At 49.6% G+C, this 26,558-nt stretch overlaps 1 protein-coding gene across 2 annotated transcripts in view; it reads left to right on the top strand.

Annotated features, from left to right (window-relative positions):
* Positions 1-26,558, top strand: part of CAPZB (capping actin protein of muscle Z-line subunit beta) — a 136,695-nt gene that overhangs the window by 588 nt on the left and 109,549 nt on the right. The window lies entirely within an intron of this gene.

The raw sequence follows: 26,558 nt of genomic DNA, 5'->3' as shown, positions 1-26,558 counted from the left end.
AGGGTCCAGGCTAGGCCTCTGTCCCCCACCTCCCCCCTTCTCCATGACCTCAGTCCGGACCCCCCGTTAGCCCCTTATCCATGGCTTCAACCCGCATTTGTTCTCCTGTCCTCCATGGCTTCAGCGTGAATCTTTTCTTCTCTCCATGGTCTTAAGTCTGGACCCCCCTCCTCCGCCCCTGGCCCCCGCCTGGACGTCACTCCCTTCCCCCCACTCCCTGGTCCGTTTCCCAGGACTTCTCACCACTCTCGGCGTAGCCTGCGTCAGCCTCACTCTGTCCGGGGCTTTACCCTCCCTCCGGGGCCCGGCTCCCTGCCCTGCCCCTGACCCAGGTGGTCCCCTCCCCTCTACCTAGGGCGAACCTTCTTTGCCGCCCCTGGGAAGTGAGAGCAGCTCCCCAGCCCGGCTGGGGATGGGGGTCCCGAGGCTGTGCCTTCTCAAGTTGGAGCGGTGCCCCTTCTAGGAGGTCGTCTGGGAGCGAGCGAGGGCAGGGCGGGCATCCGTATGCCCGGAAGGCAGCGCGGCGCTCTGCGGGCGCTTCCCGCGGCCGCCGCCTGGGTGCCGCGGGGTGCGGTGCTGGCGGAGCGTCCTGCTGGGACCCGCGGCGCCGGGGCGTGTGCGGGAGCCGAGGGATGAGGATGGGGGAGCCGCGGGACGGGGATGAACGCACAGTCGCCCTTGTGAGGCCGCTGCCGTCGGGAGGCCCCCGGGCCCCGAGGCCAACAGACGGCCCGGACACAATGTACCCCAGCAGGCGCAGCCTCCCTTTCCCCCTCAACTGTCAACTCGTGAGGGTTGGAACTGCTGATTATGGAGGTGCCTCGGATCAGGTGAGCCAGACTCCGAGGGGGAGAGCTCGCTGCAGTCGTGCTGTTTGTTTTGGTAATGAAGGCAGGTGCTCTGGCGGTGCTGTGACTGGCTCGAGGTTTCACCTAGGCCCCGACCAGTGAGTCCGCCCTCCCTCCACTTTGGAACCTTCTGCAGGGCAGGCCCAGCACCCAGGTTGGAAGGACCAGAGGGCTTCTGCCTCACGTGGCCAAGGCGTCTTCGGAGAGTGGACTGAGATTAAGGGTGGCCACCTGCTCCTCTGGCCCGGTGCTGGCAGATGTTTGCATGTGGACTTGGGGCCCCAAAGAGTTTTGGGGCTCTAGGTGCCTTGTTTAAGGAAGGGCTGTTGCTTCTGAACTAGGGTGACTAATTCAGAGTGGCTGAGTTTTTTCTTCATGCCTTCCTGTATGTTGATGAAAAGCGTGGCCATTGTTATCGGACTTCTCCGATAGCAGTCCCAGGCCTGGGTGGGGAAGGACTTCTCCAGGACAGTTTTGGGTGAGGACTTGGAGTGAGGTTTTGCAAGTTTGCTGTCAGGACAAAAGCAGGGGAGGATGGTTGGGATGGCCAAGTGGGGCTGCTCAAGGCAGCATCTCTGGCAGTAGCAGGGGGCGTGGGGGGAGCATCTTGTCTTGGCCCTCAGTGCCTGAGTCTCCAGACCTGATGTGAAAATGCCTGTAATGACCCAGAAGGAACAGGATGATATGTGAGGCTTCTCAGGAGTCCTGTATTTGGGTCTTACCTGGATAATCTGTAAGGACTGTGGAAGGAATGGAGGAAAAAGGCTAACTTTTCTGTGGGGAGTAGGAGCGGGGGGCGGGGGGGCGGGTGGCTACTAGATGCCAGACACTGTGCTCTGTGCTCCACTTACTTAATCCACACAGAACCCTTTGAGGGATGCTGTGTATTACCATTTTACAGGTGAAGAAGCTGAGGCTCAGGGCATGGAGGAACTTTCTCAAGATGTTGCTTAGTTGACGGGAGCACATCTGATAGGCTCTAAACTGCATCCTTTCCATTGTCCCAGGCTGCTTATGCGTTGTTGGGGATGCAGGCTTATTTAACGTGAGCCCTTTGAGGGCAGAGGTTTTTGTCTTTTCTTTTGCTTGTCTGTATCCCTGGGGCCTAGAACAGTACCTGGCACTGAAGGAAATAGCTTGGGGTGTGTCTTGAACTTAGCCACTTGGATTTCATACTCATTCTCTCAATAACTAGTTCTCAGTATCCCCTAGGCTTATAGGTAATTTCTGACTGCTTATTGTTCAGTTTATCCCCTACTTGAATATTCTGACTAAGAAACCAGCGTAGACAGTTGGAGTAGGACAGACGTGGTGGTGGGGGGTTGCGTAATAGGTAAATGTATTAAAACCACTGTGGTTTTATTTTCAGTAGGGTTGATGGTAGAGAAACCAGCTAGATCTCAGTTATCTATGGAGGGAAATAGCAGTTTGAGAGTCTAAAGTGCACTGGACTTTGGAGAAAATTCCGTGATTTCCGTTGGCATTAGTTACGAATGCATAAGCAAATGGAATTTACTTGCATTCTCTTAGCAGGTAATGATCTCCCACTATCTGTAAGTGCTTTATAGTTTCAAAGCACTTTTCCTTACCCAGCTCTAGCATCTAATTTAGGAATTATTGTCCTAATTTAGAGTTATGATTCTGGTGCTGGATGGTGGGGCTGTAGCATGCAGGGATGGGCTGGGCCCCCCTCATGAGTTGTCCCTCCAGCTCCCAGATGGTTTGGCCTGACAAGAGATGATAGGAGAAGCCTGATATGTTGTTACAAGGTGGAACAATACAGTTGGTGTCTTGGCTGGTCTCCTGGTGTAGACCTCCTGGTGTAGGTCTAGACCTCCTGGTGTAGGTCTAGCTCCACTCAGACCCCACGTGTATATACAGCCGTGTTTATTTAAACCCAACTGGCTGCTCTTTGGTGGAATGCTTGAAAAAAGTAGCCAGCGATCCATAGCTTGAGATTAAAGAGATGCTAAATCATATGTTTGTTTTAATAAATTTATTTATTTTAGCTTTGGCTGCTTTGCGTCTTTTTTTGCTGCGCACTGGCTTTTTCTCTAGTCGCAGCAAGCAGGGGCTACTCTTTGTTGGGGTGCACGGGCTTCTCATTGCGGTGGCTTCTCTTGTTGCGGAGCAGGGCTCTAGGCGCAGGGACTTCAGTAGTTGTGGCATGCGGGCTCAGTAGTTGTGGCTCGCGGGCTCTAGAGCACAGGCTCAGTAGTTGTGGCACACAGGCTTAGTTGCAGCATGTGGGATCTTCCCGGACCAGGGCTCGAACCCGTGTCCCCTGCATTGGCAGGAGGATTCTTAACCACTGGGCCACCAGGGAAGCCCTAAATCGTATGTTTGAAAGCAGATATTCCTATTTATAACTCAGAAGTCCTGTTCTTCTTTTACATTCCTTGGGGGAGGGGAGAGGACAGATGACTGACAGCACAGGGAAATGGTGGCTGGGCAGGTACTTTGAACATTGAGACTCCTGCTTCCCAGGCTGCGAAACTCTTGGCATTAGGCAAAGACAGTGGTGTGTGAGGAGCCGCTTGAAGCTCATGGGTGTATTTATGAAGTGCCTCCTCTGTGCTGCTCTGTGTGCTCAGGACAAGGAAGCATGGTAAACAAGGCAAACAAGGGTCCACACCTTCACAGCTTATGTTGCCTGGCAGGGAGGCGTGTCACTCTTACCTACAGTTAAAGGAAGCAGAGCCTTGTTTAATGTAACTGCAAGCACACTTGGATGAGATAATGCAGGAGACTTCAGAGAAAGTTGGGGCTTGTGCCCGGCTTCAGCCCCGGCCTTGAGGAGCATGCCTGTCCCTGTTTGGCCGCCACCACCAAGGTGAATGGCGCTGCACATGTGGTCTGTCCCCTGCAGACCAGAAGCTCTCCCAGCCGGGAAGGTTTGTGCCGCAGAAGTCCTGCCCTTCTCACCTGGGTAGCTTCCATTGATTGAGGATCTACCGTCATCCAGAAACCTGAGGTAGGACCTAGGTCCTGCCTCACCCCATGATCGATGCTCGAAAGGTTGAGTGGCTGGTGTGAGGGTCGGGCCTGGGACTTGGCTCTGGGTCCCCCCCGACTCCTGTGCCGGAGGCTCAGAAACAGTGAGAGGTAGGGCTCACAGTGCAGGCTCTTGTGCCATCTCTCCCGGAGGCAGATCCCGTCAGCGAGAGTGGGGTGTGGAAGTCCAAAGGGTACAAGATCACCCACGTTAAGACCAGTGAGAGTAATGCCAGTTCCAAGCTAAGGCTTTTAGAGATCAGCGCTCTGGCGTGAGGAGGTGGAGCCTTGCCCGCCACGAGCTCCGGCATTGCATGCGAAGTTAGGACTTAGGAGCCAGACGGCCTTGGGCTAATAACAGTACCTCCTCATAAGGCTGTTATGAGGATTAAATGAGATAATACTTGTCAAGTGCTTTGAACAGCGTCTGGCACAAAATTATACGCCTAGTGACTATTATTATCACCATTTTACAGATGAGGTTCAAAGGGTAAGTGGATAGTCCCTCTGTAGCTCCTAAGTGGAGGAACTGGGTTTTCTGACTTGAGAGGTGGACCTGTTTTCTCCACTGCTTACTGCCTGCTGAAGGAGTATTTGGAGTTTGCTTGGCTTTGGGCTGTGTCTTGAATGAAGAAAGTCCCTGATGGAGCCAGAGGCTCTCCTCCACCACAGAAGACGAGGCTCCCTGTGCTGTGGACACCACGTGTTGCTGGAGCCTGATGCTGTATCTCAGGCTCTGGATGCCTCGCCTGTGCCCGGTGGAGCCCCTTATGAACTGAGTCCTTGCCCTCTTCCGGGCTTGGAAGAAGAGGGACAGAGCCTGTGAATTCCGTGAGGGCAGGAACCTTGTCTGTTGGGTTCCCGCCAAACACCCAGCACCTTGCACGGGCCGCCTGGCGCTTGGTAAGTGCCTCATAGACGCTGGATGAGTGAGTGGTGAGCACTTTTGTCTTCTGCCTGCGCCACAGAACATGGGCTTTGGGGTTGGGCTGATCTGGCTTGGAGTCCTGTTTCTGCGACTCAGTGTGTGACCCGCAGCGAGGATCTTACTCTCCCTTGGCCTCGGTTTCTTGATGGGTAACGTGAGGATGGCATTTTATAGGGATACTGGGAGAAAGAAGTGAAAATTGTGACGTGCTTAACCCAGCGCTTGGCGCACAGTAAGTGGTAGCCAGGGTTATCATTTGTCTTACTCTGCATACCACAGAGTAAGGACACAAAGAGAAGCCATAATCCCTGTCCTCTAATCTGGAAGGGGAGGCAAGGTGCATCCAGAAAATGAAGTGCAGCGAGGAGGGAGGAGGGAAGGGAAAGCCTTCAGAAGGGCCAGTCGTCCCATCCCTGCAGGCTCGCCTGCAGTGCACTGCCTCCACAGAGCCCTGCCCTGCTGACCACTCCAGCCCGCAGGCAGCCTTGGTGGGGGCTGGGTGTGAACCCGGGGAGACCTTGCCCTGGTGGAGAGGATGGGGTGGGTGCAGGGGCCTGGAACAAGAGCTGAGGTCGGGGTGATGGTCAGCCTTGTGAGTTTGGGGACCATCCGCAGAGTGGATGGCCAGTGAGGGAGCCTCAGTCTCGGGAGGGAGTTGTGGAGCGCCTGAGTTGCTAAGCTAGAGAGTTTGCATTTGATCTGGGACAGTGTGGAGCCAGTTAGATTTCTGACAGGGCAGGTAGAAATTTGAGGAGGCTGGCAGAGTTGTGGTATTTTAGGAAGAGTCATCTGGCGGTGCTGTGCAGCTGGGAGGGCCCTGGAGGGAGGCATTCACAGGCGCTAAGCCTGCGAGGTTCTAAGGGTCCTGGCCGCAGTGGGGATGGACAGGAAGGGGTGGGTGAGAAAGATAAAGATAGGAAGGCAGAGCCAGCCATCGTGATTTACCGCCTCTGGGCTGAGGGGGAAGCTTCTGCCCCCAGAGCTGCCCTGTTCAGGCATTTGGAGAGGATGCTTTATCATTGACCCAGCAACTATTTTGGGGCAGTTTAAATCCCAGATAGTGGTGCCTGCAAAGCCTTGATATGCTACTAATGCCCGAACGGGGATTTCAGTCTGGTTAGCCCAGTGACCCAGCCGCCCAGCCCTCCCGCATGGGCGGGTGGCCCCGAGTTCCGCTCAGCCTGCGCCGCCTTCACGTCGCCCTCGTCACGCAGGCCCGCCTGCCTCCGGAGACGGACGCCGGGTGCCTCTGCCGCTCACGTTTGTTCCATCAGGTCATTCATTCCGTGGACGCTCACGCCGCAGTCAGACCTATGAGAACACGGGTCTTCAGGTTAAATGGAGGAGGCAAATGGCAGCAGGCAGGTCTGAGATTCTGCCCAACTTGGGCATCAGTGCAGGGGCAGCAACACGTCCCTTCTCCCGGCTTCCTCCTGTTCCCGCCCCGCGGCTTTCGGACAGCTCTGGACACCTGTGAGACGAGCCTTCGTCTGCAACTTTCTAGCGATACATTTCCAGTCTGGTAGTCCTGTTTCTTCTAATGTAGCAACCCTGGCGTTTACACCCACCTGCCCCAGGGGGTTTATTGTGAGGATTGAGTGAGTTTGCACGTGGCAAGTGTAGACAGCGCCTGGTACTTCGTTGGTGCAGCAGGAGTGATTATTTTATTAACGTGGATGGTTGATAGATGGTGTTGTATTTAACCTCCCAGGCAGCCTGGATGCAAGTGGTAGTGGCCCCCAGTTCTGCTGAGACCCCGAGAGGCAGAGTCCCTGGCCCACGGCTGGCGATCCGAAGGGCTTCCAGCCCAGTGCTTTCTGGCCGCGAAGCTCTTACCACACTGCCGATTGCAAGCGGTCGTTTCCACTGGCTCAGACCCCTAACTTCTCCACCCACTGCTTAAACTGCTCCGCGAAGCTTCCTCTTCTAGCACTGAACTCAGCAGGACCCTTCTGAGTTAGAATTGTGGTTAGTTAGCGGGATTTGGGCTTATTGCCTCAAAAGTTTCCATGAGATTTGGGCAGAGGACTCATTACGGTTACCAAGTGAACTATCTTTAGTTTAAAATGTTAGGGTTGTGTAAAGATGGTTTTGCACATACTCTTTCTGCTGGGGTCAGTGACGAGCAGCCTCCCACCAAGTGCCCTCTTCCCTTGTCATTTGCAGCCCTGAGAGGCAGACAGACAGTTCAGGTCTGGCTTGCTCACATGTCATGCTGCTTCTTGAGGCTTCTTCATTATGAGGCTTTGGCCCTGAAGGGGTATGTCTGAGTTCACATGGATGGGCTTCCTGCATGCAGTTTTTTGTTTTTTTTTTTTTTTTTTTTTTTTTTGCGTTACGCGGGCCTCTCACTGCTGTGGCCTCTCCCGTTGCGGAGCACAGGTTCCGGACGCGCAGGCTCAGCGGCCATGGCTCACGGGCCCAGCCGCTCCACGGCGTGTGGGATCTTCCCGGACTGGGGCACGAACCCGTGTCCCCTGCATCGGCAGGCGGACTCTCAACCACTGCGCCACCAGGGAAGCCCCTGCATGCAGTTTTATGCTCAGAAACCGAGAGGAGGAGGGCTTTATCCACTGCACACTCCTGGTGAAAAGTGATTTAAGGTACTGTGGCCACTGAAAGACCTGCTCTTGAATTTGTCTCTGTCTCACCTGTGGCTTTGTTTTTTTTTTTTTGCAGTACACGGGCCTCTCACTGTTGTGGCCTCTTCCATTGCGGAGCACAGGCTCTGGACGCACAGGCTCAGCGGCCATGGCTCACGGGCCCAGCCGCTCCGCGGCATGTGGGATCTGCCCGGACTGGGGCACGAACCCGTGTCCCCCTGCATCGGCAGGCGGACTCTCAACCACTGCGCCACCAGGGAAGCCCTTGGCTTTGTTTTTTATCAGTCCTTTGCTTCTCTGCTGAGTGCAGCTTGGTCAGTGCATGGTCCCTGGGGCCGGATGTGGACCCAACACAGCAGTGCAGGCTGGGCCACTTCAGGTTCTTGGCTCTGTGAGAGTTTCTTTCTTTCTTTCCTTTTCTTTTTTTATGGCACGACACACGGCATGTGGGATCTTAGTTCCCTGACCAGGGATTGAACCCACGTCCCCAGCATTAGAAGTGCAGTGTCTTAACTGCTGGACCACCAGGGAAGTTCTTCTGTGAGAGTTTCTGATGTGTACTGTCCTTGCTTTCTTCTGTTTCCTCTTCCAGACAGCTCCTGTCTTGAAATCTCTTTCAGCCATAGGGGGTGTGGAGCCCTGGTAGTCCTGGGATTTGAGGCCTCTGACTTGGTCTTTTTTTTTTTAAGCACAAACATCATTTATTTTTTTATAAATTGTGTATGTTTTATTTATTTATCTTTGGCTGCGTTGGGTCTTCGTTGCTGCGCGCAGGTATTCTCTAGTTGTGGCGAGCAGGGGCTACTCTTCGTTGCGGTGTGCAGGCTTGTCATTGCAGTGGCTTCTCTTGTTGTGGAGCACGGGCTCTAGGTGTGCGGGCTTCAGACGGGCTCAGTAGTTGTGGCTCGTGGGCTCTAGAGCACAGGCTCAGTAGTTGTGGCGCACGGGCTTAGTTGCTCTGCGGCACGTGGGATCTTCCTGGACCAGGGCTCGAATCCATGTCCCCTGCATTGGCAGGCGGATTCTTAACCACTGCGCCACCAGGGAAGCCCTCGGACTTGGTCTTGAGGAACAGGAATTGGAGGTGCCCTGAGACGGCAGTCTTCCTCCCTTAGGTTCTCGGGTCTCTCTCCTGGACTCTGTACAGTACCACCTCCCTTCTGCCTGTGTTCCTGTTGGATGCACAGTCACTCTCTGATTCTCTCAACCCCAGCTCTGTGAGGTCTGTTTCCTGCAGATAAGGAAACTGAAGCTCAGAAAGGTTTAGTAGCTTGCCTGAGGGCCCTGGCTAGTTAGTGGCAGAGTCAGCATTCTGATCCAGGTCCGTCCACTCATGCCTGTTGAACTCTGCTGTCCTGTTCCTCTCACGCATGGACCCACCAGGATGCTTATTTTACAGGTGAGGAAACTGAGGTCGAGAGGTTCACCTATAGGTCCAGCCACGGAGGCTGAAGAAGTCTGGGTGTAGGTTAGAAGTTCGGAGGGTTTTTTGGTTCAGCTTGTTGAAAAGGGAAGCAGCTGGAACCTTCGGTCTGTTTCTAGAAAGATACCTGCTAAACCATAGGGATGCACCTTGGCTTTCTGGGCAGCACCGTTGTTCTTGGCATACATCCTAGTCATTGTGACAGCCCCTCATTGACGAGACCATACAGGGTGTCCTGGACTTTTTCCTGTGAAGCCTGTCCCAGCCTGGGCACCACAGACAGTGTCAGGTTGCCCAGGAAGCTGAGGGGAAGGACCACACTGGCCGTTTGAATAGTCATATGACCTTGAGCAGCGTGAGCTGGTTACCGCCACGATGCCTGATACGTTCTGTCTCTCGTCCTCGGAGGGAAGACAGATGCTGCGTCCCCTGCTCAGAGCTGTGAGTACTGTCGCCGTGTTCCACTGTTCCTGGCCCGTGGGCCGTGGCTCCGTGGTGTTGAATTGATGAAGGTCTAGCAGGTCCTTGCTGAAGGTGAGTGCCCTCCCCCACACTGGGTTGAACCACACGAACTTGCTGTTTTCCTTGGTCAAAAATGGCTGAATATCAGCATTTCATGTGGTTCAGCCTAATACAGACCAAACTCTAGGGCAGGGCGATTCTGGAGTGAAGGTTTCTAGCAAATGTCCAGATCGCCTTTGGGACATGAGCCCTTGGCCACACCTGGCTTCTCAGGACATCAGTGTTGGGCTCCTAGGAGGTCTGTGTCACTTGATGTGGGCGTAACAGGAGTGAAGGAGCTGAGTGTGGGGTCTGACCCGGGGCTGGGTCGGTGCTCTCCAGCTGGCCGGGCCACTCCTGGTGCTGAAACTGTTGGAGGGTCCGGCGGTGGCAGGACCAGGGCCTAGCGGGAACGGGGACCCTCGCTGCGCTGGCACTCACTGCAGCTCCGCCACGTGGCAGACGCTGAGCCCTTGGCCCGAAGTCACACACCTGGCCGTCCTTGGAGTTGAAGGAAGTCTTGATTCTAGAGTCCAGGACAGTGAAAGGCAGGTTTTGGAGCCTGACCGCCTGGGTCGCGGTCCGAACCTGCAGCCTTGGAGCTTCCTTCACTCTCTGCCTCAGTTTCACAGTGAAGTGGTGGGAATAAGAGGATCTATTTCTGATGGACTTAAGTAGGATTAAATGAGTTAATACATGTAAAGCCAGACACAGGAGGACGTTAACTACTTTTATTAACAGTACTGTGTTATTATCAGCAACATGGACTCTTGGCATGTTATTAGAGCCGAAAGAGACTTGAAATGTGCAAACTCCCTCTGCTTTGTGTTGGAAGGAGTTGGGACTGCGCGTCTGTGTCCGTCTCCCAGAGGAGGCGTTGTCTCTCCTAGAGCTCACTGGAAACACACCCTGTTAGTACAGGCCTTGCAGAGCACGCACCTGCCTCTCCATGAGCAGGTTGCTTGAAATGGTGCTTTTGTTCTGGGTTACAATAAAAGTCACTCTTCTGGAAAATGGCTTAATTTTTTTTTCTTTCTTGGCATGAGTGGCCAACCCTGGAGCGCCAGTTACATACGGTGCGCAGCGCCTCTGAGGAGAGCAGGGCAGGGTGCTAATCAGTGAGCCTCATCCCCCCTCTCCCCCGCACCTGCCCTGCGTGTTCTGATCCATTTTCTCCTTTTCTGAAGGTGGCATGTTTTCCCAGGGGCTCTCAGCTGCTGCTAACCAGGGTTGCGTTTGTGAACTGCTACAGACCCGCCAGAGTTCACTGCCTCAGGGGTTTCATGTTTTATTTTTAAGAACATGTGTTTGATTTTAAGGTATGTAGAGTGTTGGGGTTTAGGGGTATAAGAAAGAGGCAGGATACAGTGGGGGAAGAAACGATTGTTGGAAGGCAGCCTGGTATAGTATAGTGGAGGAGACCCCTGGATCTGGCTGCTTAGGGACTGTGTGAGCTTGAACTACCTACTTCATCTCTCTGAGCCTCAACTTCCTCATCAGTGAAATGGACATAATGTCCTCCTCTTCACAGAGGATTAAATAAGAGTAATACACATGAAATGCTGTAGCTCAGGCCTCATATGATGGCGCCTTATTATCTACAGGAATCTCATCATTTGTCTTGCAAATTAACGCCATTCCATAGGGAAGAGAATTGGATTGACTAAAAATCCCTGTATTAAGGAATACTGTAAATCAAATGCGGGTGTCATGATGACACTAAGGAGAGGCCCTGACCACCAGCTTCCCAGGGGCTCGCTCTTGGGCCGCTCCTGTACACAGAGCAGGCGTCTGCACGTTGGCGTAGAGGGTTTATCACGCAGGGGGACTTGCATGGCATCAGCCTGTCTGTGCTGAACCTTACAAGTGCCGTCTCATGTCATCTTTCTCATTGCCCTGGTCATGCTCCCATTTTGCAGTTGTGAAAATGGAGGGCTAAGAGGTTAAAGTGAATCTTGTAGAGGATCACACTGCTAGTAAGGGGCAGGGTGGCCTTTAAACTCGATCCTTCTGATTCCAAAATCCAGCCCTCAGTACACCCTGGAGGCTGGTCCAAGGGTGCATTTTCATGTATAGAGGAAAGTAGGAGTACTTTCCTCTGAACATCTAGCGAATGTCCTTTAGTACTTTTAAAATTCTTTGCCACTCAAAGCAGACTGTTAGGTGACTGCTCCTAGTTTGGCTTAGGTGCCTTGGAGCCCATCTTAAGATGCGGGAGAGTAAGCACGCAGTCGTTGCAGTTCTTCGTTTACAAGGAAGCCTCATGTCCCGCATAGAAACTTCTAACCCACGTCAGGTGTGGAATTGCTTTTGAGGCCTCGGGCACTGTTATAGTCTTTATTCCTCCCTGCACCACCTCCTCTGCTCTGTGCACATCCAGACGGACTCTGAAATATGTAGCTGTCGGTGAGCAAGCTAGCATTCGAACTCGGGACCAGCTCCATGCCCTGGCTGTGTCACACTGCAGCTGGGGCCGGAAATGAGCAGTGAGGCAGTGGTTGCCGCTCTCCTAGGTAACTAGTGGGTAAGTGATTATTCCAACCCGAGGAGATGAAACCGTACAGAGGTACTGAACAAGGTTCCTGTCCTCAGAGAGGTTAGAGTGCCGGGCTGTGGGTGTCAGCATCTGTCCACAAGATGGGCAGGGTCTCCACGTCCTTGGGTCAGGGCAACCTCTATTACTTGTCATCTCGTTTGGCACTAGGTGATGTTCCTGGGAAATAGGTCCAATCTTCCCAACTTCTTAACTACCTCGATTTCTTCTTTCTTTTAAATAACCTTCTCCAGAGGCATTTATCTAACTGCTAGCTAGAATTCCCTTGTCCTTTTGCCTCCCATAAAGCTGGCTTTATAGGGCTTTTGTGTTGATGGACTATGGGTTTCTTTCCTTTTTTTTTAAAATTGAAGTATAATTGACAACACTGTATTAGTTTCAAGTGTACGACATAATGATTCAACATTTGCATATGATGGACTGTGGTTTCTGAGCTTGCTGAATTCCAGATGGAGAGCACACAAAAGCATCTTGGGAATTTTCCCCCAGATCCTGCTTTTATTTTGATTCCGTGGGATCTGTTTGGTACATATTGATTGTCGAGGAAGCATTTCTTGAGATAACAGACAAGAACTGGTTGCTGTGGTCCCCAAGGAAGGGCCCTCCCATCATGTGCCTAACTGGCAGAACATGGACATATAAATAGTCTTGGACCTTTGTGTGGTGAGCTCAGAGTGCTCTGTGAGGCTTCAGTCTTACTCCAACATCCTTGTGTGGCATTGGATTAACCGCTAAAATTCTGTGAGTTGAATTCCATTACATGCCAGAGTCTCTAAGGAAAGGGAAAAAAAATGATTTCTAAGCCTCAGGTGATGGGCTGTGTATTGGAACAAGTACAGCTAGATTCCAAATCAGCTGAAGCATTCAGCAGGCCCTCCAAGTCAATAAGGACAGGGTGGCAGTACATCTGTTACTACATACTTTACTTAGCACTTTACATGCATTATCCTGTTTAGTTTCCAGAATTCTCCTAAGAATGAGGTCTTACGAATTTAGGACTTTATGTAAATTTGAAGATTTTACAAAGATTGCTAGTAAGTGGCAGAGCCAGGACTTGAACCCAGCTGCTCTGACGTTATAGCCTTTGCCCTTCACCTCTGCTGTGTCATGGCATTTCACCACTCACATGGGGCTTGTGGTTTGTCCGGAGCCCACAGCGAATCACCAGGCAGCTGAGACTAGGATCCTCTGTCTAACACTCTAGAATCTGGACGCCACACTCTGGAGTAGGCCATTGTCTTTTCCGCCACATAAACTCAGGCCCATTTTTATTTTATTTTATTTTTTTGCCGCACTTCGAGGCTTGTGGGATCTTAGTTCCCCGACCAGGGATTGAACCCAGGCCCTCAGCAGTGAAAGCACAGAGTCCTAACCGCTGGACCACCAGGGAATTCCCTGAAAACTCATCTTTGAACGTGCTTCTCCAGTAACACATTAGAAAGACCACGCTTTCCAGCATGACCTGGTGAGGGAGCATCATGGCGGCTGGGTTGACCAATGCAGAAAGCCATACCCTGAGTTAAAGAAATCTGGGGACAGGTCCAGATTCAAACCCAGGTCCTTTTGGGAGTTCCTGCAATGTACACAGGAGACATGAATGGCAGTGATAGAATGCTGAGGAAAGTGGCTGTTCAGCAGTAGGTTGAAACGGCGGTGTGTTTGTTCAATGGGATGAGGTGCAGCTGTTCAGATGTGAAATAGGAGCACCGTGTGGCAGTGTGGGAGAGTGCAGAGTGGTGCAGGACGCTGCTCAGTCTCTCCTGTCCTCAGACTCTGCAAAATGTTCACGTCAGAGAACCTACCTCTTGGGGTTGTTGTGAGGATCAAAAAGTGAGCCATTTGTAAGCCCTTTACTGTGCTCTCTGTTCCTTGCAGTGGATATCTGTCTATATCTTTATCTACACACACAAATACGCACGCACACACACACACGTACGTGTGTTGTATGTATTTGTCTTCCCTCCTTTTGAGTCACTTCCTTAAGATAACTCTTCAGGAGTGGGATTGTGGGGCTAAAGAGAACAAGTGTTTTTCTCTCCACACATTCTTCCCGTCACTTTGCTCTAACAAGCGCTGTAGCCTGTACCTCACCGGTGTCCCCCAGGGCCCTCTGATCTGGCCCCACTCTCCCTGTCTGGCAAACTTCGCTTCTTCAGTCTGGCTCACTGTTCTGACCAAGTAGAGAGAGCTCCTTGCTTTCCTGCAAAAACGTCCTAAGAGAGAAACTTTGTCATGACCACAAGCAGAAAACCAGTATTAATTGCCATGAGTAGAAAGTACACATTGAAATAAACTTAGGTAACGGTTGATGATAAAAGATGCTCATCTGTGGACCACATGAGACCGTCTGGTGACCCCCGGTGTCTGGCTCGTTCCTGTCTCTGGGCCTCAGAAGGACCTGGGGAAGGGAAGATGATGGCTGTAAGGGGTGTGTGCAGGTGCCTTGAAGAAGGGGTCTGGCTGAGGAGAGTCAAGGCAGGGACCCCAAGGGAGAGGTGTTTTGTTGGAGCCAAGATGAGAGGACGCCTTTGCCAGGAGGACAAGGGGCGGGTATAGACATGGCAGTAGAGAGAACAGCATGTGCCAGACGCAGACGTCATGTTCAGGGCAACCAACAGTAATTTAAACTTGTGGGAGCCAAAAGAGTGGGAGAGCTTGATGTGACTGGGCAGGGAGACAGGGCCACCTCGCAAAGGAAGTCCCACGCCAGGGTGGAGGCTCCGATTTCGATTTTGCCCTTGTCCATTTCAGCACCCTCTCCATGGCCCGACCAGACTGACGACACAGCCTTTACCCAGGCAGCCCAGCAGTTGGCTTTCTTTCCTTGGGTATTATTTGCTGTCAGTTCACTGCCCGTCCCCGTCCCCCGCCCCGCTGCCTTTCTTTGTCATTATTTGCTGAGTGTCTCTTGTGTGCCATGCTCTGTGCCAGGTTCTGCGACACTGGACTGAAGAAAAGGCAGTCCCTGCCTCAAGCTGCTCACAGCCTAGGGGAGGAGGTGTGTGGCCTTCTAGTTGGGCGTGAGCACCAGTGGCAGGGACCCGGGGAAGCTTCCTGACCTCGTTCCCTGATGTAAGGGATCCCTTTGGAATCTGACGTTATTAAAAGAAAGTTTGCAGTGTTTTCTCTTTGTTATAGAAGTAATGTATTCGGGGACTTACTTTCCTGGCGGCCCAGTGGTTAGGACTTGGTGCTTTCACTGCCTTGGGCCCGGGTTCAGTCCCTGGTCGGGGAACTAAGGTCCCGCAAGCCGCATGGCGTGGCCAGTAAATAAATAAATGAGTAATGTGTTCATTATAGAAAAGTTCGAAAATATAGGAAAGAAGAAAAAAAATTTGCCCATAATCTTACCCTGCCAGCAGGTACTGTTTACTTTTTGGTATATTGCTTTAGCAGCTTTGTGTCTATATAGTTTAAACATTTTTCATGTGATTGAGTTCATATTGTCTATGCTATTTTTATATCCCGGTTTTTTTCACAAGAATTTTCTTGTTATAAACCCTTCGAGAACATTTTAAATGACTAATACGTCAACTGGCCGATACTGTTACTTACCATTCCCCTGAAGTTGGACAAGCAGAGGTTTCTGATTTTTCTCTGTATGTTGTACTGTTCTGAGGGTCTTTGTGCAGCACTTTTTGTTCTTTTTCCTACTCTTATTGCTTATTGATTGTTATGACTGCTCCTGTAGCTTGTATCTGGAGGTGTGAACCTGCTCTCCCTGCCTGTGTGTATACAGTCTGTTCTTGTTGCTCTGGGTTGTCATTCTGTAAAGTCACCACGAACACTGAGTTAGCAGATCCTGAACCATTATTCCTAGGGGAGCATGGTAAGGTTCCTGAGATGCTCTGGTGACAACATTTCTATCATCTGATTAATACATAACCGGAAAAGACAAATACTGCATAGTATCACTTATGTGGAATCTTTAAAAAAACGTCAAACTCATAGAAACAGAGTAGAAAATTGGTTGCCATGGGTCAGGAAATTAGGGAGAGGTTGGTAAAAGTATGTGAATCTGAGGATCTAATGTGAAACATGAGGAAAAAAAAAAGACATTGTTTTATGTGTGTTTCTGCTTAAGGACACCTTACTTCATACATATTGTTGACTCATCAACCATGGCTGACAGCTCTGTAACTCAGGTCTGAACACAGCTTGTCCAGCACGTGTTTTCTCCGTAAGTGCATTGCAGCCTTCTGCTGCTTGGGATGCTGGGCAGCACTGCGCTGGGGGCCGTTTTTTTTTTTTTTTTTTTGCGGTACGCGGGCCTCTCACTGTTTTGGCCTCTCCCGTTGCGGAGCACGGGCTCCGGACGTGCAGGCTCAGCGGCCATGGCTCACAGGCCCAGCTGCTCTGCGGCATGTGGGATCTTCCCAGACCAGGGCACGAACCCGTGTCCCCTGCATCGGCAGGCGGACTCTCAACCACTGCGCCACCAGGGGAGCCCTGGGGGCCGTTTTTAAACAGCAGAATCAACAACAAGGTGAAAAATGTGGCACTAAATAGACTGTGAGAGGGGCTCTGTTTTCGGCTCGAGAGCTGAAACAAGAAGGCAGAGATCACCTCATTCACACTCAGCTGGGTCGCGCACGTCTGGCGACCCAGATTCTTCACCACTCTGCGCGTGTCTGGATGAACGTGCAAGTGCCCTGAGTATTGATCTGGGGGTTACACATACATCTTAGCAAGCTGGCAAATTTGCAGAATGGAATATGCAAATGAAGAGAATCAGCTATTCACGCCAGGTGCCCACCAAGCCTGTTTTGTGGCCCATGTTGTACGTACCTCGTGAGGTAGAGGTAGTTACAGTGAGGCTGCTTTAAAAAGAAGATTTTAATAGCGTTCTTCCACAAATTTTGGGGGTTTTTTTTGTAGGAGGGTGGTGTGGAGGAAAGTATAATCCTTTTGAGTATTTGATGCCTAGTTTTCTAGTAAACCAGTGAGTCTTTCTCAGAGTCTAAGAAGGCTTGAGTGTTTGCAAATCACTTTTTTCCTGTCTTAAAACGTGTGTGCTCCTGTCTCTTGGAGGGGGTCCGACTACAGCTTGATGATAAGGCCCTTTGTGTCCCTGGCGATTTTAGACGAGCATCCCATTCTTAGGGCCCACAGGGGTGGGACAGGCACAGCTCTGGAGAGCTCGGCTACCCTGCAGTGTTTTCCGGCTATACTTCCCAGCATCTGATGTTGGTGTGGAAACGTGTGAACCCAAATTGTCCTTTAAACCAAGGCAGCCTTGGTAATTAGGGCTCTTGTGAGCTGGGAGGCTTTGAGGGGGGCTTTTGGCCCCCCCTGCCCTGGAATTTTGAAAGAAGCGTGCAGCAAAAGAGAAAGGAGAGTCACTGAGGCAAGGAAATGGGTTAAACACTGACAGCTGACTCAAGTATAGGGAACAGAGGGAGGTCACCTTGACAGTACTCTTGGAGTGGGGACTACTTAGGACTCAGGACATTTACTCCCCCGGACTGGGCTCATGTGTGGCATTTGGACCTTAGCGTGTTTGGGGTAGGAAGACTGTAGCGTAGGCTGGGTCAGCTTGGCGGGGGTGGGAGGGGGGAGCGAGGCACTTTGATGTCCTGAGCTGCGGGGCACTCAGTCCCTGTACAAGGGCTGAGTCACCCGCGGGGACCAAGGCGGGACTCCACACCTCTGTTGTTCCCCTGGCTTCCTCCATTCTCCCTTCTTTCGTTTCATCCTTTCCTTTTATTCTTTCTTGCTTTAGCCTGCGGCCAGAGTGAGCCCAGGATGGGGTAGGACATGTTCCCCTACTTGGCCATCTACCAGCACAGTTTATTATTATTTATTTAATGTTTTTCTTTAAATTTTCTTGTGCCTAACACCTCAATCTACTCTAAGCAGAAAACATCTGTAAAATCACACGTTTGATGTGCTAGTTATATTTTTTCTATGCATATTAAAAATAGGTAACCACTAGGACTTCCCTGGTGGCGCAGTGGTTAAGAATCCGCCTGCCAGTGCAGGGGACACGGGTTTGAGCCCTGGTCCAGGAAGATCCCACATGCCACGGAGCAACTAAGCCCGTGCACCACAATTCCTGAGCCTGCGGTCTAGAGCCTTCGAACCACAACTACTGAGCCCGTGCGCCTAGAGCCCGGCTCCACAACAAAGTGAAGCCACCGCAATGAGAAGCCCACGCACCACAACAAAGAGTAGCCCATGCTCACCACAACTAGAGAAAGCCCGCGTGTGACAGTGAAGGCCCGAACGCAGCCATAAATAAATAAATTTTTTTAAATTAGGTAACCACTAAATTGCATTCATCCATATCCCTTCTAACACCTCTCTCGAACCCTGGTGATCTGCATACCACACTCTGGAAAATGCTGGAGGGGCAGAAAGAGCAGTTGCTCCAGGGGTCTGGAACCCTGAATGCAGGCCACATCTCGGCCCCTGACCTGCTGTGTGATGTTGAACGAATCCCCTCCTGCCTCCTGGCCTCATTTTCCTCATATTGGGCTGATGAGTATCGGCTCTCTCCACGCTTTGAAGAGTAGTTGCAGGATGCTGTTCACGTGGTACCTCCGTGGTTCCTAGCTTCTCCGACAGCAGCTCAGGACTCTGACCTGGACATGTGATTCATTTGCTCGAAGAAATAGAGACTTCTAAAATTTTGGAGCTCAGGAACATTTTGTCTTCAAACATGCTTCTTACTTTTATTTGGGTTTCAGCTCTCACTGCTTGTTAGCCAAGGAAGCAGCTTAACGGAGGAAGGGTTTTGGAGCCCAGCAGCGTCGTGACTCTCTCCATCCTTCTGGCTCCTCCTCTCTGATGTGAGAACGCAAGACCCTCCTGGCAGGGCTCTTGTGCTGCAGTGGAGGCCAGGCGCACAGATGCAGGTGGTGTCTGATGTGGGTTCCCTCCCCAGCCACAGCCTGCATGGGTGTAGAAGTTAGTGTTGCCTCTGTCCCAAGAACAGAGTTGTTCTTGGACAGAGATGTAAAGCTTGGCTTCTGGAGCCAGGCCGCCTGGGTTTAAATTCTCCTCCACTTTCAGCTACATAGCTCGGGGCTTCATTTAACTCTCTGGGACTGGTTCCTCATCACAGAGTCTATTTGAGGTAAATAGTTAAATAAAGCAGGTAAAATGCCCGCTGTCGTACGTGGCACGCAGTGAGGGCTCCATCCGTGTTGTTGATTCATCATAATTAATGAGGTGCTATATGCCAAATGAGTAGTAGCATCTGGGATATAGGAAGTGCTCAGTAAATGGTAGCTATTGTTTTGCTAACATGTGACAGGAGGCCCCGGAGTGCTGGCTTCGGGGCCTAGAGGACAGGGCTGGTCTTCTACCTGCAACTCTGGTTGGATCAGACTTTTCATCATCCCCACCCCCACCCCCTTGAAGCCTTTCATGCCTGGAACCCACCCACAGGAACCGGCCATTGGACCACACTGGCCCCGCTGAGCCCGTGCACGAAGCCCTCCTCTGCGTTTGCCTTTGAAAGAATTGTAACTCGGTTGTGGAAAAGGCAATACAGTCACAACTTTCAGAAGTGAAAATATGTGCATAAAGGACTGTGTAATGAAAAATCTCCCTCCTGTCCTTGTCCTCATTTGCCCAGTCTCCTCCAGCTTGCCCCTCCCTCCCTAAATCCTTAAGCCCTGGGTAACCACTGTTAATATTTCTAGGGTCTCTCTTTGTTTTATTTATTAAGGCATTATTTACATACACTGAAACTCCCCAGTTTTAAGAGGACAGTTTAATGAGTTTTGGTAATAATCCTGTAACCTCCACCACAGTCAAGTTGTAGAATAGTTCCCTCACCCCACATAGTTCTCTCGTGCCCCTTTGTACTCCCTCCCCTCTTCCCTCACCCCTTCCCTAGGCAACCACTGATCTGCTTTGTCACTGTGCTTCTGCCTTTTCTGTAAGTTCATAGAAATAGAATCACAGTACATGGATTTTTGTGCTTGACCGATTTCACTTAGCATGGGTTTTTTTGGAGATTCATCCATGTTGTTGCATGTATTGCTATTTTGTTCCTTTTTAGTGCCGTATGGGACTCTGTAGTAGTCCATGGCATGGGTATACCACAGTTTGTCCATTCACCAGTTGATGGACATTTGGGGTTGCTTCCAGATTTTGGATGTTACGAATAATTTTGCTATAGATCTTCACTGGTGAGTTTCTGTGTAGACATTTTCTTTTCTGTCCTCATTTCTTTAGATATAACAAACAGATACAAATAAATTCTGTTTCTCCCCCCCTTCTTTACATAAAGGGTGAAATATTATAAAAATGCTTCTGGCACCCTGTGTTTTTTTGAAAGGGCCTCAACATCATATGAGAAGATCATAGCCAGTCTCTAATTTGGTCTTGTGTCCTAGCATCCTAGGAACTAAGGGTGCCAGGTGGTCTTCCTGGCTCCTGGAGGGTGTGCCAGCCTTCTGGGACCTCGGAGAAGGTGATAGAGGTGGGCATGGCTGCAGAGAGCTTTGCTCTCTGGGCCTTGTTCCATCTAATAGGGCTTCTAGGCTCTGTGGATCATGGAAGAGGGCAAGTGTGAGGCTGTGCTGGGCTTAGATGGGGTCACATGAGTATTTTGGCATCAGAATTGTAAAGGAAATTAGCTTATGCACCAATCACATCCTGTTGCAAAACCACAGATTCTTAGCAGAGGTGCATACCCGCCCTTTTACGGCCCTTCTGTGTGGGTGAGGCTGGGTGGGTAGGTTGCTGACCTGTTTTGGAGAACGTTCAGTTTACTGATGTGGAGGACAGTGGTGCAGATTCTGCGTTTGCTCAGAGCACATTTTGTTAAAGGTCATACTTCTACCTGTCCCCAGTCCCCATTGCCTTCTAGACCCAAATATCCCCCTGCCCCCCCAAGGATGTACTGTTTTGAACTTTTAAAGGGAAATTAGGCTTGATAGAATATGCAGATCTGGATTAAAACAAGAAGGCTAAGGAAGGCTATTGAGGTCTTTACCCTCTTTCCTTCTGGTAGTGCTGTTAGCAGACAGTAGGGTTGAGGAAACCAATCCACCGCTTAAGTAAGTAAAGGCTACATTACGTAAGGATGTCTTCTCCTGTGGCTGTACTGTCCACTAGAACTTTCCATGATGCTGGAAATGCCCTCTGTCTGTGTGCTATCCTGTAATTACTAGCCACATGTGTCTCTTGAGCCCTTGAAATATGTGTAGTGCGATTGAGGAACTGAATATTTAGTTTTACTTCAGTAGCTTAAACGTCAGTAATCACATGTGGCTACTGTATTGGACAGTGTGGGTCCAGATGAATGTTGACTCCCATTGAGAAATTGTCTTTCATTAGAAAAATTATTCTAGGGACTTCCCTGGTGGTCCAGTGGTTAAAACTCTGAGCTTCCACTGCAGGGGGCACGGGTTCAGTCCCTGGTCTGGGAACTGAGATCCCACATGCTGCACTGTGCGGCCAAAAAAAAAAAAAAGAAAGAAAGAAAATGATTCCAGATAGAAACCATAGGGAATAAATACCCTTACACTGGACCTGTTTTAAGTGATTTTTAAGCAGATTAGGTGAATATGTTCTTTCATATGGGGTATTATTTATGCAGTATGTTTACTGGGTGCCCACTATTCATAAGGCCCATGGTAAGTGCTGTATTGGATAATCAGAAGTTGTCGAAGTTACTTACCCTCCTTGGATCTCAGAGTCCTCATCTGTAATGAGAGTATTGGGCAAGATGGGCTTTTTGAAGTCCTTTCTCGTGCAGTCGTTTTTATGGTCTTGTCTTTAATAGCAATAGTGTTTATTTATTGAACACCCCTGTGTTCCAAGAATCGTATCCAGGACACTAAGTAAATGCGTTATCTCATTTAAACGTAATGATTTAATCTTCATTTGGTCCCATTGAAAGTAGGTGTTATCCTAGTTTCATAGATGAAGACACTGAGGCTCGGTGAGGTTCAGTAGTTTATCTGTTGTTACGTTGCCAGTTAACTGTTGAGTTCAGATTCCCACTCGGGTCTGCCTCATTCTGAGCTCATTTTCAGTTAAATCTTTGTTTATGCAATGGCTGTTTTAAAAAGAGATCTGTTTCCTTAAACATTTACAATTCTTGTTTTAAGTAATAATTAAATCAGGTGTGTTTTTTTTTAATGGACTTTACAGTTATGCTTAAGTCGGGGCTTAGGAGTGAGGTGAGCAGGTGGCGTGGGTAGAGGCCAGCTCACCTGGCAAGGCTCGCGTTCTCTTCTATGCATATCCATGAAAGGCCTGCTTTGAACACGCTTCTGCTGGAATGCCCTCTGGATGCCTAGGCTGGGCAAAGCTTGGCTCCTGCCAGGAGCTGCAGGCAGTGGCGGTGGCCTGGGAGAGAGGGGAAGAGGTAGAGCTTGGACCTGAAACATTCTCTTGCTCCCAAGTGCCACCAAGCAAGGGAGGCCCACAGAAGGGCTCATGGATTTGGAGCCTGACGTTGACTCTGCCTACCACCTACTTACTGGCTGGGCGACCTTGTGCAAATCACTCCACCTCTCTGAGGCTGGGTGGCTTCACTCCCACATCCACCAGCAGTACTTCTGGAGACTCCCATGAGCCACATACTGTTCTGGGTGCTGGGAGCCCAGCAGCGAGTAAGAGGAGCTGTGCCTTCGTGGCGCTTCATTCTGATTGTTCCTTTTCCATCCTTGATATAGGGACGTGGACCTCGGGGACCTGCCTCATGGCATTGTTTGGAAGAGTAATGAGATACCCGATTAACTCTAGGGAAGGGCTTCCGGTGCCCTTCCCTAGAGCTAGCTGGGTTGGTTCCTCAAGGCTAGTACCCTGTGTCAGTTAGTGCATCTTTGGCTGGAGTCCTTGGCTGCCCAGTTGGGCTTCTCTCATAGCTGTTCCAAAGGGGCTGGATGCTCCAGCTCAGCAGAAGGGCAAATGGTGCCGGGGAAGCACCTAGCACGGTGCCCAGCCGTGGCGGTCTCTGGTATGAGCTGTTTGTTTCTCCAACCCCTTTTTTCCCTTTTTTTGGATAAAGAAATTCCACCATGTGGGAACTGTGTAGTAGGGGCTGAGAAGCTGAGCGAGGAGTGGTAGGAAGTTTAAAAAAGAGGTCAGTCAAAGCAGATCTCCCTTTCTCGCTTACTTCCTTAGTGGTTTTCTGACTACAAAAGCAATGCTTATTCTGTTTGAACAACGTAGAAATGTGTAACTTGCAAAGTGAAAGCACTCCTTAATTCCACCCCCAGAGATATTGCTAAGAGTTTGATATACATATTTGTCTAGATATTTTCTACACATGTGCTTATACTGTTAAAAAAAAAAAAAGTCCCATCTCTATAGACGGATATTCAGTCTGCCTCTTTCACAGAGTGACTTCCTGTCCTTCAGATCCTGTTTTCTGGGCACAAGGAATCAGGGTACTTTGCTGAATAAAATCAGCCTTGTCCTGAGGCCAGAAAAGGGAAGTAAACATCCTCTAAGCAGCTGGCCTGGAGAAGTGGGTCCTGGTTGAAGATGAAGGAGGCCTGTGGAAGGGCAGGCAGAAGCGAGAGGGGAAATCCAGGAGGGACAGAACTTTCCCCCCATCACACCCTCCTACAGAGAATCGCTCCAGTGTTTGACTTTACATCCTGACTTTCCTGACCCGGCGAAGGCTTTCTGCAAACCGTTTGAATTTATAGCATAGAAGTACCATCATGGTAGTGGGTAGAGAACCTGCCTGCATCTTTCAGAATTGGGCTTAAATATGGTGAAAACTTCATTAGGTGTTTTTTTTTCTATCAGCTATTTCATGTCCTTTTAGAAGGATTTCTTTACTTTTTTGGATTATAAAATTCTAAAGGTTGGCTTTTAGACCAATCAGCTCGTTTGCCCACATGCGTGGAAATGTTTCTTTATATTAAAGAGTGGGTGGTGGTATAGAATAAACATAAATGCTATGAATATCTGAAGTTATTAAAAATTCTTTTAATTATAAAACTATTAGATTGAACCATATGAAATTGCCATTTTTGTAGGCCAGAAGTGGGTGACCATTGGCAATTTCATATGGTTCAGCTTAATAAGCTTCATTGGGGGAAGTTTGGATCATAGAAGGAAAAATCACTTGTAACGGTTTTTTAAAAATTTTTTATAAGTCCTTTCTTTTTGCATAAACATGTGATTTTTGACTAGTTAATAGTCATAGGCTGCATATATTTTTTTATCTTCCTTTTTCAAAATATGACCAAACACTGAGATACCACCACACACCTGTTAGAATGACCACAATCCAGAACACTGATACCACCAAATGCTGGCGAGGACGTGAGCAACAGGAGCTTGCGTTCGCTGCCGGCGGGGATGCCAAGTGGCGGTGCAGCCACTTAGAAGACAGCTTGATGGTGTCTCATAAAGCTAAACATACTGTTAACTAAGCATGTAATCCAGCATTTGTGCCCCTTGGTATTTACCCAAAGGAGTTGAAAACTTATGTCCATGCAAAAGTCTTGCACACGGATGTTTATAAAGCAGCTTTACACTCCGCAAGACTGCATGTCCAAAACTACAACTCTATACATCCGAAAACTCTGCACTGCCAGAACTTGGAAGCAACCAAGATGTTCTTGACCAGGTTGAATGGATAAACAGACTGTGGTCCATGTAGACAATGGAATATTATTTAGCACTAGAAAGAAATGAGTTACCAAGCCATGAAGAGACATGGAGGAACCTTCAATGCATATCACTAAGTGAAAGCAGCCAGTCTGAAAAGGCTACATACTGTGTGATTCCAACTGTATGACATTCTGGAAAAGACAAAACAATGGAGAAAGTGAAAAAGATCAGTGGTTGCCAAAGGTTAGGGGAGAAGGAGAGAGAGGACTAGGCAGAGCACAGAGGATTTTTAGGACAGTGAAACTAATCTGTATGATATTCTGTAGGGTGGATACATGTCACTGTACATTTGTCCAAACCCATAGACTGTAACCAAGAATGAACTTGGAACCAAGTAATGTAAACTGTGGGCTTTGGGTGATAATGGTGTTGTCCGTGTAGGTTCATCAGTTATAACCCAGGTACCACTCAGAGTGGTGGGGGGTGTTGATTAATGGGGGAGGTTATGCCCGAGTCAGAGGAGAGCTACATGGGAACTCTACCTTTTGCTAAATTTTGCTGTGAACCTAAAACATCCATAATAAGTCTATTAAAAAAATTAATATTTCTTTTGCCTTCTTCCACATTACTAGGAAGTCTTCATAACCATGATCCCTTAGTGGCTGCCCAGTACTCCTTAGAGAAGAGAGGGTAGACACAACAGTAACTTCCCTGATACTCCACCTTTAGGTCACTTCCAGGGTTTTGCATTATAAACAGTGTTACCGTGACTGTGGTCCTTGATGCAGTTTTCTTTGTATTTGGATTCTTTTGTAGGATGGACTCCCAGGAGTAACATTATCGTGTCAAAGTATGAACACTTTTCACAACTCTTGATTAATACAGCCAAATTGTTTTCCAGAAAGTGTCATGCCAAGTCATAAGGCCACCAGCAGTACGACTGTCATTTTATTGCTTCCTTGTCAACCTTGGGTGTTTTTCTCCCTTGATTTTTAATTTAATAAGCAATAAATAGTAGCTTATTTTTCATTTGTAGGTTAACAAGTTTGGATGTTTTTGTCCACATATGTGCTTGCTAGTTGCATTCAATGTTGTTTCTCCCCACCTTCGAGCCTTATGTGTGTATATGCTTGACCCAAGTTAGGGAGTTATCAGTAAGTACTGTAAGAACAGAGCTCCCCAGGTGTATACGGTGGATTACACAGCCGCCCCCTGAGCCATTGTTTGGGGAATTAGAGGTGCCTGATTAGTGTGGATCAAGGCTGGAAGCAAGTGCTGTGAGCCTTGTCTGCAGTCTCTGGGGCCCAGTGGTGGTTTCTGTGCTGTCTTCCACCTTTGGCTGTTCCGTGAACTGAGCTGAAATTTGATCACGTTACAGTATGTCTAAAGGGCCTTATTAGCTGTAAACCTCAGGAAATTTGAAATTAAAGAGTCCATTAATCCCAAGGCCCCTTCCTTTGTGAATGGCTGTAATTACCCTTTGGTTTGCTTTATTTTCCTGCTGTGCTTTAGTTCAAACAAGACTTGGATAGAATGACAGCCTATTTGCTGGAACTTCCTGCCTTTCTGGGGTTAAATGTAACCCTTTAAGGCCTCCCCTCTCGCCTCCCCCCACCCATTGAGCTAATCTCTGGTTAATAGTCTGGAATGCTGGTCATTATTCCATTTCCTGGATGAAAATCCTCGAGTGCCCTAAGGTGTCTATAATGACCCTTAATGGTGCCCCTTACCATCTTGTGACCTGGAGGGACAGAGATGACCTGTGCGGTGGCACCTCTTGCTGAAGTCGTGGTCGAGACTAAGCATCCCTGTTTCTTCTCCCTTTAAAATGCTAGCGGTCTTGTGCTGGGCTTTGGATTCCTGTGGCCTGAACAAGAATCATAGAGCAGTCAGACGGCTGCGTTCTCCCTTCCCAGGTAGACCACAGGGGCAGCTCACGTGAAGTACAGTCTGTTTGAGGATGTCATATGGTCAGATGGGCTGATACTGAAAGACAGGCTGGGCCTGGGAGTTGTAGTGTGCCTTTCTGTACAGCGCAGTGGTGCCTGGATGGGAGCGGCTCTGCATTCCTCCTAAGGCAGTGTATTTGTGAACTAAGGGTACCTACATGTAAGGGAACTCAGGACTGGGATTTTGAGGCTGGTGGTGTTGGAAAGATGTTCCTGTGCGC

The sequence above is a fragment of the Mesoplodon mirus genome, assembly GCF_964341445.2.
Source record: "Mesoplodon mirus genome assembly, chromosome: 3".
Taxonomy (NCBI): domain Eukaryota; kingdom Metazoa; phylum Chordata; class Mammalia; order Artiodactyla; family Ziphiidae; genus Mesoplodon; species Mesoplodon mirus.
This window is presented reverse-complemented; position numbering and strand designations above follow the sequence as displayed.